The sequence below is a fragment of the Vidua macroura genome, chromosome 15 (assembly GCF_024509145.1).
Source record: "Vidua macroura isolate BioBank_ID:100142 chromosome 15, ASM2450914v1, whole genome shotgun sequence".
Classification (NCBI taxonomy): Eukaryota; Metazoa; Chordata; class Aves; order Passeriformes; family Viduidae; genus Vidua; species Vidua macroura.
Genome location: NC_071585.1, coordinates 4,175,928 through 4,188,250, shown reverse-complemented (window position 1 = coordinate 4,188,250; position 12,323 = coordinate 4,175,928). Strand labels below are relative to the sequence as shown.

Here is a 12,323-nt window from a genome sequence, read left to right as displayed (position 1 = left end):
CAAAGCACGGGACAGGAGTGGCAGACCCCGAACAGGGCGGTGGGACCGCAGGGGCCGGGCAGGGACACCGGAGGCTGCAGGTGGCCACGAAGGAGGGCAGGTAAGGGCCACTGAAACACCGCAGCGGTCTTCAGGCACTGCAGAGAGAGGCTGAACTCTCCGAACAAATAACCTCTCATATATATACACATGTACGTGCGTGTGTGTGTGTAAAGTAAGAGTAGCAAACACCTCGAAGAGATTTGCAGGAAGGTTCTGGTACCTCTGTCACTGTAGCTTTAAAGCAAAGTCAGACCAAGAGCCGGCCGTGACCCTGAGCTGTGGGCCCTTTCCCGGTGTGTGTCCCCTTCCCGGTGTGTGTCCCCTTCCCGGTGTGTGTCCCCTGCCCGGTGTGTGTCCCTTTCCCGGTGTGTGTCCCCTTCCCGGTGTGTGTCCCCTTCCCGGTGTGTGTCCCCTGCCCGGTGTGTGTCCCCTGCCCGGTGTGTGTCCCCTGCCGCCGCCGGAGCTGTGAGACCCCCGAGGAGCCGGAGCCCCCGGAGCCGCCATGGGCCCGGCCCTGCCCTCAGCGCTGCCGCTGAGCCCCCTCAGCGCTCCCGCCCGTTCCGGCCCCGAGCCGCGGCGGTGCCCGGGCCCTCAGTGCCCTCAGTGTCCCCGCTGTCCCCGGTCCCGTGTCTGGGAGCAGGACGGAGCAGCCCCTGTGTGTGCCGAGGTACAGAACCGGCCCTGCCCCTCAGCAGCTCCCGAGCGCTCCCCTTGCGCACGGGCAATGGTTCGCTGACGGAACGCGGCGGTTCTGGCTGCAGGGGAAAAGAGCAGGCTGGAGACGGGGAAGGAAGGGATGTCTGTGCCGCTGAGCAGCACAGCGCTGGGCAGATTGCTCTGGATATGCCCCAGCTGCTTCTGCCTTGCCCCGCTGCTCCTTCAGCGCCGGCATTTCCCCGCAGCTGGGGAGTGCTGTCCTTGCTCCCCTCACAAACCCAAGGGCTGAATTCCAACCCCAGCCTAGCCCTCAGTTCTTCCCCTGCAGCAGGCACTTCAGGCTATAGATTTGTACTCTTTTAACATTATCCCGTTCCTACAAAATTAATGAAACTTTTGAATTATTCACTGTTCAGTTTTAGAGAACAAGAGTGAGCAGAACTGGGGCTTTACTCTGAGGGAGTTTATGTGGAGTTGAGTTGTGCTTTTCAGGTGCAGAATTTAATGTTCTTTTTAAACAAAAGCGTAGCTAATCTTGGCTTTTTTAGAGGTTGACTGTACCTCTCTGCTTTTTAGAGCTCCTGGTTTGAATTTAGATCACAAATCTTGTGATGGTACAAAACAGCTTCATAAGTTGCAGTGACAGCTCTCAAACCTGAGAAACCAGAAATAATCGAAAATGAAATTCATTTTCCAAACCCTTGTTTTATAGGAATCTCAGTACTCTCAGTCTGCACGAGCCAGATAGTTTGAAAACATGGTGACCCAAACCAAACAAGCAAAAAATCCAAATCAAAACAAAACTCAAACCAAGCAACCAAAAACCAAGCAAGAAAACCCCTCACAAACAAACAACAGCAAAAATTCCTCATATTTTACAGCCTTGTCATCCACAGCACTGTGGTAAGGGTAAGATATCAGAGAGAGTTCTACATTTTATAACGTAGGAAAATAAATCTTGAGGCATATTTCCCTCTCTTGTATCCTGTGCTGTTTGAACATTAATTGCTAGCAAGCAAAGAAGTCATTATTTCAGCTATATTCTTAGATCTTAATATACCTACTGAAAAGGCATACCAATGCACTAGACATTTTTCATTTTGATGCAGGAAGGCAAATGGACATCTTTTGAAATGCCACACTCCCATAATGTAAAGCAATTTGTTACATTGGAAGGATCCTGTCAGTGTCTGTGAAAGGGCAGTGCTGCAGACCATTTTCTACTGAGGTGATGAGCAGCAAGTTCCAGGGTGTTGCTCTGTCTTACACTGCTGTGAGATGTGGAATCTAACATAAATTAAGTTTTCATTGCCAGGGCCAGTCTCTGAGAGTCTGGAAGGATGATTCTCTGGATTAAAAAAAAAAAAAAAAAAAAAAAAACAGCTTAAATTCCATTAAGCTTTTGTAAAACTTTGGATTGCAAATGAGGAGATGATGTTGCAGCCCTGGAAATCTGTTGTATTTCATTTCAGAAACTGTTAAATGAGCACATTTCAAACATTTTTGAAATGAGATGCAGTTTCTGAGCTCCAGGCTTAGTTATTTCACAAACTCTTTCCTTTCAGTGAAGTCTTAAAGCCAAACAAGCTTGGAGAAGCCTTGAGAATTGAAACTTCTGTGTCAAGCCACAGAACTGAAGAATTCAGATATGGCTGTATTTATCAATTTATTTTGCTCTACAGCCACCCTTTGTATTCAGATAGGCATAAAATTCATGTATTGTGCCCATAAGCAGTGACAGGTGCTTCAATACAAGACTGAGGATACAAATGTAGTATTTCATATAGTGATAAATGACTGTGTGATTTAATCTCAGTTTTGATGGGGTATTCAGGGAAATGGGGTTTTATGATGTATTTCATTTTTCCCTCTAATAATGAGGCTTAGATTTTTGAATTGAGGAGGCAGGTCTCCTGAAATATTCATGTGTAGATGTGGTGCCCACATTTGTTTCTCAGCATGAATGCAGCAGCATTTTCACTGCTGGTAGCCAAAAGGATTTCCTGACTTCCTGCCTGTCCTGGGGTGCTAAACAGAATGCCAGATCAGAGTCTTTGTGTACGAAAACTCCCAGAGAACAAATCTGAGCTTCAGTTTTCATCTATCTGTCCAGAAAAATAGAAAATCATAGAAAATATGTACATTTCAAGTAGGTGAAGTGTGGGGGAGCTATTCTCGATGGTTTTTCTCCATTTTTTCAGCCATTAATACATCTTCCTTGCCCTAAGAGAATATAATTTCCAGAAATTCATTTCATCTACCTCTCCCTTTAAAATTTCTTCCCTTCTTCCCTTCTCCTTTTCTCTCCCTTGTGATAAACACAGGTATAGCCACACTCTAAAACAGCCCAGCAAGCAGAGAACAAACTCTTGAGACCAAAACTTGGAAACTGGGGTTTGTAAGTTATGAAAGAATAATAATAGAGTTTCATGATCGTGATGGAGTAATTATTGGGAAAGAGTGATAAAAGAAAAAAAAGGGCTGAGACATCACCTAGAAAACAAAAAGCTATAATATTTTGGCTTGAAAAGGAGTTTCTGTGTGTAAGAATTAAGATTTGCTGCAGAATTCTTTCAGAACAAGTATTTAGTTTTAATTATCAAGGCGGAATCTTGGTTAATGGCATTCTTTGAATTCTTCAGTGGCTGTGTGAGCCTTTATGAAGGAAGAATATAGAGAAAAGGGAGCCACAGGAGATGAGCACGCTTTCCCAGTTTCCCAAATTAAATGTTCCAGGCGTACACATTGCTGGTTTTCAGCTTTGAGATGTGCTGTTCATTGAAGGAGCACAATGGGTGTTTATGGAGATGCAGTGGGGCATTCAGGGGTGTAGCCAATCCCCTGGGGTTGTGGCTGTGCTGCATCCAGCAGCACAGCTCCTGTGCTGAGCCCTGCTCCTCGTGCCCACTCCTGCTGCTCTGGACGTGCTTCTCATGGCATTGCCTTGGCTACAACTACTTTATGCTTTTGGGAGTTTAACAAAAAAAAATAAGCAGAAGATATTTCTAAGCCTACATAAAAAGTGCTGTGCTTGGAGAGGCAGCAGTGATTCACTTCATATTTTCAGCTAATTTAGCTATTAAACAATTCTTGGCTAACTCCAGTCTTAGTTCGGAGAATGGAGAATATTCAGTGTGAAGCAGAGTCCTGCTAATACAGACTGTAAATACCTTTTATCTGCTCTTTCTACATAAAATAGCTCTGTAATGTATAACACGGAGCTCCATGGAGTCAGACTGGGGGTCCATCCAGCTCAAGATTCTGCCTCCAGCAGTGGCCAGAAGTGACCAAGGGAAGAGCAGAAAGTCAACAGTCTCCTTAGAGATCCCAAAGGAGTCTACATTCAATATGCAAAACAAAACCCCCTCTAATAGCCCTCCATAAAACTGAACCAGCTGCATGCTTAGCTGACTCCAGTTACTGGTAATGCAAATATTGATAGCATTTAAAACTACAGTCTTCTGGTATTAGCAGATTCATGTGATTAAATGAATAATAAATCATCTCGTGTTACTCCTAACAGTAACACATTTAGTATTTGCATATGGTGTGAATGAAAGTTGTCAAAGACATGCAAACTAGAGGCTGAGAAATGAGGTTTCTAAATAAATAGAGATCTTGAAATAGAAGAGGTGACATAGATTTGGTCTTTGCTGAACCCAAATTGCATTTACACATTTCCCTGTTTAGCTACCCCCACAAAAAACCTTTGGGGAAAACCTTCTCAGACAGTTCATGGAGAACTTCAAATATCACATTTCCTCAGTCCTCAGAACAAAGTTGTATCACTCATGAGATCTACTCGTCATGCTATACACATTGTAAACTGAATAAATAACTCTATAATCTGTAAGAGATCACAAATGCCACTGTGGTCTTAAAAGGGGTCACGTCTAATCCTTTTTTATTTTCCTAGATAAATACTATATTCTATGGTTTATCATTTTGAGATAGTTCAAAAGTATTTAGTCATAGTGAATTCCAGTGAGAGATAACAGCCTAAATGCTCAAAAATGCCACTCTACCCAACTAGATTTTTATATCCTCCAGTTCTGTTTGTAATTTGGAAGTCTCTGTAATGTGTTCATATTGGAATCTAGTCCTAGGAATAGAGTCTTTAATTTCGACACTTGAAAAATGCCTTGAGCTGTTCTCAGGGAGGAAAACAGAACAAAGGTAAGATTTGGAAATTTCTTTCAATTGATAGCAAGGCTATAAAGAGAAGATAAAAAGAGGGAAATAAGTAAGGATGGACTCTCCAAAGACACTGAATGTGTAGTTAGAGCAGTCCTGAGAAAGGAGCTGTGGTCTCGTGCTGCCAGGTGAATGCATCTCTGCTTTTTCCTTCTCTAAGTAGCAGGCTGCACTAGATCTTTATCAAGGAGACTGAGCAGAGTTCTCCAAGAAAGCAGATTCTGTGGATTCTTGAGCTGTGTAACAGGATTCTGATATATTGCCAGTCAGCAGCTCATCTAAAACCTGTGTCTAGAGGGAGCCGTGCGTGTTTGCAGTCTCAGCTTGGAGTGGGGTTGGCTGCTGATTCTGTCATTCCTGGCACATTCCAGCAGGTTTAGTGTGCTCTGAAGCAGGAGCACAGGAATAGGCATGAGCCAGTTCAGGTGATGGTCTCTTTTCTTGTGTAATTCACAAAGTTCTTGCCAAGGTCGCTGTGGGAAAAGGAGAGATGCGGGGAGAGAAATACATCTTTACTCGGAGCTCAGTAATTAAGACAAAATTTGCAGATTTGATTGTCTAAGTTTTAAGGATGCAGCAGGAAAAATTTGTAGGAGATCAGGACACATGTGGGAGCCCAGAAGGGTCCAGTGACTTTGACATTGCAAAGAAATCTAAAAATTTCAATTTTGCTCCCTTAGTAGATGATTTTTTTTTCAGTAAGTCACTTTTTGCCTCTGTTTTCTCACATTAGTGTGTTAGTGCTGGGCATCCTTTTCACTGTTTTCTTCTATCACAACAGTTTCCTGGTATTTTTAGTGGATTGTGCTATAATACATACAAAATAAATCAATAGGTGCAGAATCAGACCCAGCCTTTGGGCACCAAAGTGTAAAGTCAGATTGTTTGAACTTCTGGGTGCACATTCTTAGGAATTAGGTTTCAGGATGAATGAAGTTATTCATCTTTCACAGCCTTTGAGACTCTGCTTAGCTATGGAACTTTCCAGTATCCTCTGAGACTAGCAGGCTGCTGTTGATTAAGATGAAGTAATTTTTTTTGTGACTAGAGCATATGTTTTTTTAGTGCATGCTAAATATTGCTATGGTTAAGTTGAAATGAGGAACAGGCATGCTGCACCATATTGTTATTTGCTGTGAAGTGATTTAACAAATGTTTGAACAGCTGTGCTGAGTAGGCCCTGTTGATATAAGTAAGTGGAATCATGAGAGCTGCTGTTTTGGTTGTTTACAGTGGAAAAGAATCAATCAAATAATTGTCTGCTGGGGTAAAGGACTCTAGATGAATGTAATAGAAAGTTAAGGTAATTCATGATAAAGTCTGTCAAATCCAGCTTTGCATGTGGCATGTTTTAGCAAAGCTGCACATTTCTGATCTTCCAGAAAAGGTGACAGAGTTTTGACTACTTCAGCAATCAAGGAAAATTGCCTTGGAAAACAGTCAGGACAGTTGTTATTCTTTATAATACTTAACAAAACTCTTTCAGTTCCAGACATGGACAGTCTCTGAACCACATTTCTAGGTGGATCAACAAAGTGACTGTCACACAGGTTGATGATTTGTAGCAGAAAGCCAAAGCTTCTGTGGCCAGCACCCCATGCCTCTGCACTACCCTTAGCTTGCCAGTTTTTCAGTAATGAGGTAGTGAAAGAAATATCGTCTCTATACAGTCATGAGAGGTATTAAATGAACAGCTGGCATTCCTGGCATACCACAAACTCACCAAACAGGAAAAGAAAATCAGGGTAGAATATTTTAATGGGTTTTACTCCTAAAAATGGAAACCAGCTATCCAGATCACAAAGACCCCACTTGAACTTTCTGCCTGTGGTCTGACTTCTGATAAGAACTAATTTGTAAGGAAAGATTTGACAGTGGGCAGCCACTGTGACTGTGGGCAGCCTCTCACATGGGAGCTTGGGTTTTCACCTTCCAGCAAAATGCATCAAATGAAGAACCTGAATTTTAGCATGGTGGTAAAATATTTTGGAAGTCTGAACACTAATTTTGGTGCCAGAATGGATCCTCTCTGAGTATCTGATTGCCAGGGCTCAGGTTTGCTGGAAAAGTTTTAGTGGTGGCAAGCACAGTGAATTGTTCAGAGGGCACACTTGTGGCCCGGGAATCTGGAAGTCCTGGAAGGTGTGTAGGGACAGTGGCAATGCAGTGACTCCACCCTTGTCCCTCTAGTATGTTCCACCCCCCTTCTTTCCTTCTTTCCGTGCAGTGTACTGCACTGCCCAGGCCTCTGAGCACTTCCTTGGGCTTTTTATAAAGAAAAACATGTAAGGGAACATAAAAAGGACTTTCTTATACTAAGGGGAATGGCAAACTGAGATATGCTTACTGCCAGCCTGACCTTACATGAGAGCAATCCTTTCCAGGAGCTTTCAGAGTGACTGAGGTGCGTTTATTGCAAGGAATGCTGTGTGACAATAAAACATTCAGTAAAGTTTATATTGCTGCTGCCGTAACTGAGACATTATATTTAAATAAAATAGCACTCCTTTTATGAGTGCACACTGTAATACGAGTTCTCAACAAAAAGGAAGAGTTAAACTGGAATTTATGTTTTCTGAAGGATAAAAGCTGTCAGATTCTGGGCTGATAGCTGCACATAGCTTAGTACTGGAGAATAACCTCAGTCACTGGCTTTGGCTGCAGAGGTGTTGTGCTACAGCTCCATTATGTGCAATGTTCCTTCATAGTTACTCTGCTTTGCAGGGAAGCCCAGCATGACTTCATTCTTTGAATTAATTGTGTTTATCATGGCAGCTCTGAGAGACATAATCAAGACATCCCCAAGTCTACTGTCATCAAGGCAAGGTCTTGGTGCATCTCAGGGTGGGCTTGAATTCAGCCAGTGAAGAAGCTTGTGCTGCATATCTCCTACCAGTATCCCACTTGGCTAGTTAAAAATGTCTGTGAGCTCTTTTGTTCCTCTTTTTTGTATTCTAAATAAATTCCAAACTGGAAACATGTTGGAGATTTGGAAACATATATATGGAGATTTGACTTCATGGCTTTGACCCTGGTTGAACACACTTTCAATCTGTGTTAAAGATTTCTGTACTTTTAGTTTTGCTAGTACAGCCTTTTCTATTTCATTTTTTTTTTCTTTTCAATTAATACTTGGTCTTCCTAATGAGCCACAAATTTTTTTCACCTAGGCAAGCAGGATAGAAATCAGTAATATCAAGGTAAGTGGTGATGTGCATGTCTTGATGAACATTAATGGTACCAATTTCAGTAACGCTTTCACTGTTAGATAAAAGCTGGCCTGAAGATAATGAATCTGCCTTCAGGAAAAGCTAAGACATAATAGACTGGGGAAAGCATTTGTCCTAATTATGGTAATTATGTTAATTTAGGCTTTAAATAATAAGAGGATGGCACTCTATATATTTAATATTTCAGTTAACTGTGAGCATTAAGGAAAACGAGATATCTTAGAGATCCAGATTCACTCCAGCATTTCATATAAACAATGCTAAGAAGCTTCCTGAGAAAAGCAGCAGTGTGAAGAAGTAAGATGTTGCTGGGCTGTTCCATGTCCCTCTCTCACAAACACAGTGTTCAGCCAGGCCTCAGATCCGCAGGTAGAGCACTGCAGCCTGTTTGGAGCAGCTGAGGACCTGACCCACAAATCCACTGGAGACTTTAACTTCCACTGCTTTGGTTGTCTTAGCTGCTTTCCTATCCAGTGGTGTGATCTGAGACTTACTGTACTGAATCTTCCTGGCAGGATTAGAGCAACCTCAAGGCTATTTCCTTCAAAATCAGTCTATGAAGAGAGCTTTCTTTGCAGTGAAATGTCATCTTTATGAATTCAGAAAGAAGAAAGTCATAATCCCCTGTGACTTTCTATACCCACATGTGCCTCAGTATCCTGGAAATTACTGGTTTTCCTGCTCCATGCGTAGTAGTTATATTTGCTTAGCTACTTCTGCATGTTTTCCAAACCTTTGTTATCAAACCAAGCCAAAGAATCTTCACATCCACGTTGTTTTCCCATGCAGGACATGTCCTGTCCTGGTACCATTGGTGCCCATGTTTCCAGTAAGGCTGGGTCAGCTCTTTAGCAGACAGGCAGCAACTTGCATTGCTTTTTCTTGTGTGCAAATGTATTTCATGTTGTTCTTCTCTGGAGACAAATCAGTTTGGGTCAGGCTCTTTTCTTAGTGGAGACAGGAGGAATTACAGTTTGTGCAGGCTCTCAGCTGCCTTTGGGCTGGGTATTTCAACACTCTCAGAGAGCAGCTGCACAGCAAACAGCTGGGACCTGCCTTCAGATCCACCACCAAGAGTGCCTGTGGTGCTCTGGCCTCTCCTAGGCGAGCTGCAGTTCCTGTAATGTGCATGCCCTCACAAAAAAATTCTAGAAAGGGAGTGAAGCTCCAGCAAACGAGGCTCAGATGCAGGATCAGCTGTGGGAAAGCAGGAAGGTTTGTGCAGGGACTGAGCAGCTGCACAGCTTTGATGGTAGCAGAGAAGGCCACTGCTTTAATTCTGTACCTGTCCTGCAACCTTCAGCTACTGCTGTTGCTTGACATCTCTATGCACCAGCTGCTGCCTGATTCCCTGGCATGTTCTTCCCCAGGTGAGCCCTGCAGTTCCCCTCAGAGGGCTTCTCCATCCCAGCCGCTGCTCTCTGTCTGTCTGTCTATCTTAGTCTCTAATCTGGGCTATAAAGCAGGCCCATTTTCCAGGCAGTGTTTACTGAAAACACAGGAGCGTGCCTGGCTCCCTCGGCCATCTCTCCTCCTGACCTCCCACTCCTGGCAGGCTGTGGAGGTCAGGCTGCTGCAGGACTCTCCTGCTGCCTGTGGGAGATCGTGCAGTGAAATCAGCAGCCCGTGAGCCCATTAACCCTGACAGGTTTGCTGTGGCTTCCTCTGGGGTTAAGGGAGTTCATTATGCTCACAGCCTGTCAAGGTGGTTGACAGTAAAGCAAACAGTGATTGAAATCTTCATTAGAGAGAAAACCGGAGTGCTAAAGTAAAGATTTGGGATAGGAGAACACAGTGAAACATCAAGGCTTTCAGTGAGATCAGTAATTTTAAAATGAATTTTCTAAAGAAGCAGAGAAGAGATAATGAAAAGGGTCAAAAACAATAAGGGATAATTATGAGGTTGGTGTCATTCACAAATGGCACTGGAGAGCTGGTAAGAAGAAACTGGAACTTGCTGTACGGCTTAAATTAGGAAATACTTGTCTTTAATGAAAAAAAATACATTTGAAATGGTAGCCTCCTTGAATTTAGTGCTGTAGATTAATTCTGACTATGTATTCAGTAGTTATGCTCCTATTTCTGTAGGTATACACTAACTTTTGGGAAGAAGAAACCACCTGGAGCTGCATCTTTGTCCCTGTTTCCTGACAACTGGGACTGTGACAAGATAATTAGGGCCTTTGCTTGAATAAAGTATTTCTAGATTTCTTTGCAGCTTCTTCTGAACTAAGCTACCCATTCATATCCACCTTGAAAAGATTACGTGCCTTATTCTAGGAATGAGAGGAGCTGAATTCTTTGTCTTGCCCTTATTGCATAATTTGAAGAATATTTTTATTTTTTACCTTGGACTTAAAGGCAATAGAAGGAAGTGAGCTGGGTGATTTTTTTCCTTGATAACAGCTAATTTTCTTGCCTGGTGTTGTCACTAAAACTCTACAGGCTGTTGAAACAGTGTTGTAATGGGGCAATACTGAGCCTGTAGGATGCAGACAGAGCATTAATGTTTTAAAAGAGAGACTTTTAGGAGCCTTTCCACTCTTGTTAAAGCCAGGACACATCCCTGCATGTCAGTGGAAGCAAGATAAGATTTCAAGTCACATCTTGTGTCCTACACATTTTCCGGTGTGTCCGGAAATTTCAGTTATCTCCACTCATGGCTAGAGATCAGGAAAGCAGTTTGAATTTTTAGTCAAATAAGCCAAATAAACCTCTATCTTCTCTAGTTATATATTTATTCAGTAATTAACCCAACTTTCAAGCTCACAAACTAGTTCTTTGTCTCTTTAAATATTTGTCCTAGGGGTTAGGAGCAGTCATCTTCAGGGAAGATGAAGAGACACAAGAGGGGTTGGTCTCTGAGCCAGAATGGCCAGGAGCTCCTCCACAGTCCACATGAATGCCAAGGCTCTTTTGCACTACAGCCCCATCTCATGTCTGCAGTTTTAACATCCTTGGACACGAGCAGGATATTTTTGCACATGGTTGTGTGTTTGTATTTCCTATCCATTTTCATTTCTGTGTAAAGAACAAGGAGAGAACATCTTTTCCTCTCCTCTCCTCTCCTCTCCTCTCCTCTCCTCTCCTCTCCTCTCCTCTCCTCTCCTCTCCTCTCCTCTCCTCTCCTCTCCTCTCCTCTCCTCTCCTCTCCTCTCCTCTCCTCTCCTCTCCTCTCCTCTCCTCTCTTTTTTCTTTTCGCAGTTTAGGACAAGAAAGAATTCTTGTTCAAAAAATACTCTTAAAAGGAAAATTCTGATTTTCTGTTTTGTTGTAGATGTTAACAAAAGGCTCAGAGAAATCCCAGCTACAGTGAAAGTTGGTATGAAACTCCAGAATGTGGGCCCTTTTAGTAGAGAGTAACTAGAATAATTAAATATTGATGAAAATTATATCAGAAGAACTGAGAAGCCTGTTTTTATGTAATTATCTATTTTAAAAAAAGAGATATTTCAAAGTAATATTGTGAAAAAAATATCATTTTAAAATGTAATTGCCTACAAAACAAGATCAGTGATCTGGAAAGAAACCAGTTTTACTTAACTAGAAAGTAGTTGCCAAGAGGTTTATTCCATGAATTAAATTTTATGGATTCTGTATTAAAAACTTCTGCAATGTAGCTGAACAATTTGTTCCTGTCTTCACAGGAGCTATGATAATAAATGCCAAGAGGTTGGATGTGTAGGTTTTTCATCCTCACTAGGGGTCTTCATTAATTAAAATCTTTTGGCAGCCATTCTTTCCTTTCTGTTTTTTAGTAAAATGAAAGGGTAACATTTCACTTGAAGAATTAAAGAAATTTATTTCACTCTTATTACTGAAATGATCTTAAGCAGAATATTGGGATAAAATTCATTTAACATTCTTGTCAACCTTGATGATGTTTGCTTCTCCTGCTGGTCTTTTCTATTTCCTCTTTCTCTGATTTACAGCATAATGAACTAATAGAGTCAGAACTGCATCTTACTTTAGGCAGAAGAAATAATTGAGCAAGCAAAGCTACAAACTGCCTGACACCTCTGGAAATCAATTAACTCATTAAATGGTCCAGAGTTTGGTATTTTGATTTGTTACAATTGAACATTTGCATGTTATGTCTGTGGAAGCCTTGGGAATGAAAACATATATATTATAAATTATATTATTTGTGCCCAATCTAATATTTATGAAATATGGAAAAAGATGTTTTGTAGTTTGGCT

The 12,323-nt window shown here is 42.1% G+C and overlaps 1 long non-coding RNA gene across 7 annotated transcripts in view; it reads left to right on the top strand.

Moving 5' to 3' along the window:
* The window catches only part of LOC128814934 (uncharacterized), a 53,609-nt gene continuing 41,286 nt past the window's right edge, over positions 1 to 12,323 (top strand). For 2 of the 7 annotated variants that reach the window (XR_008439516.1, XR_008439514.1), the window contains exon 1: positions 10 to 100. This is a non-coding gene — a long non-coding RNA (uncharacterized LOC128814934). Of the gene's footprint in view, positions 101 to 174; positions 336 to 589; positions 710 to 12,323 lie in introns of those variants that run through there. The other 5 variants (XR_008439515.1, XR_008439511.1, XR_008439513.1 and 2 more) reach the window with 4 other exon arrangements.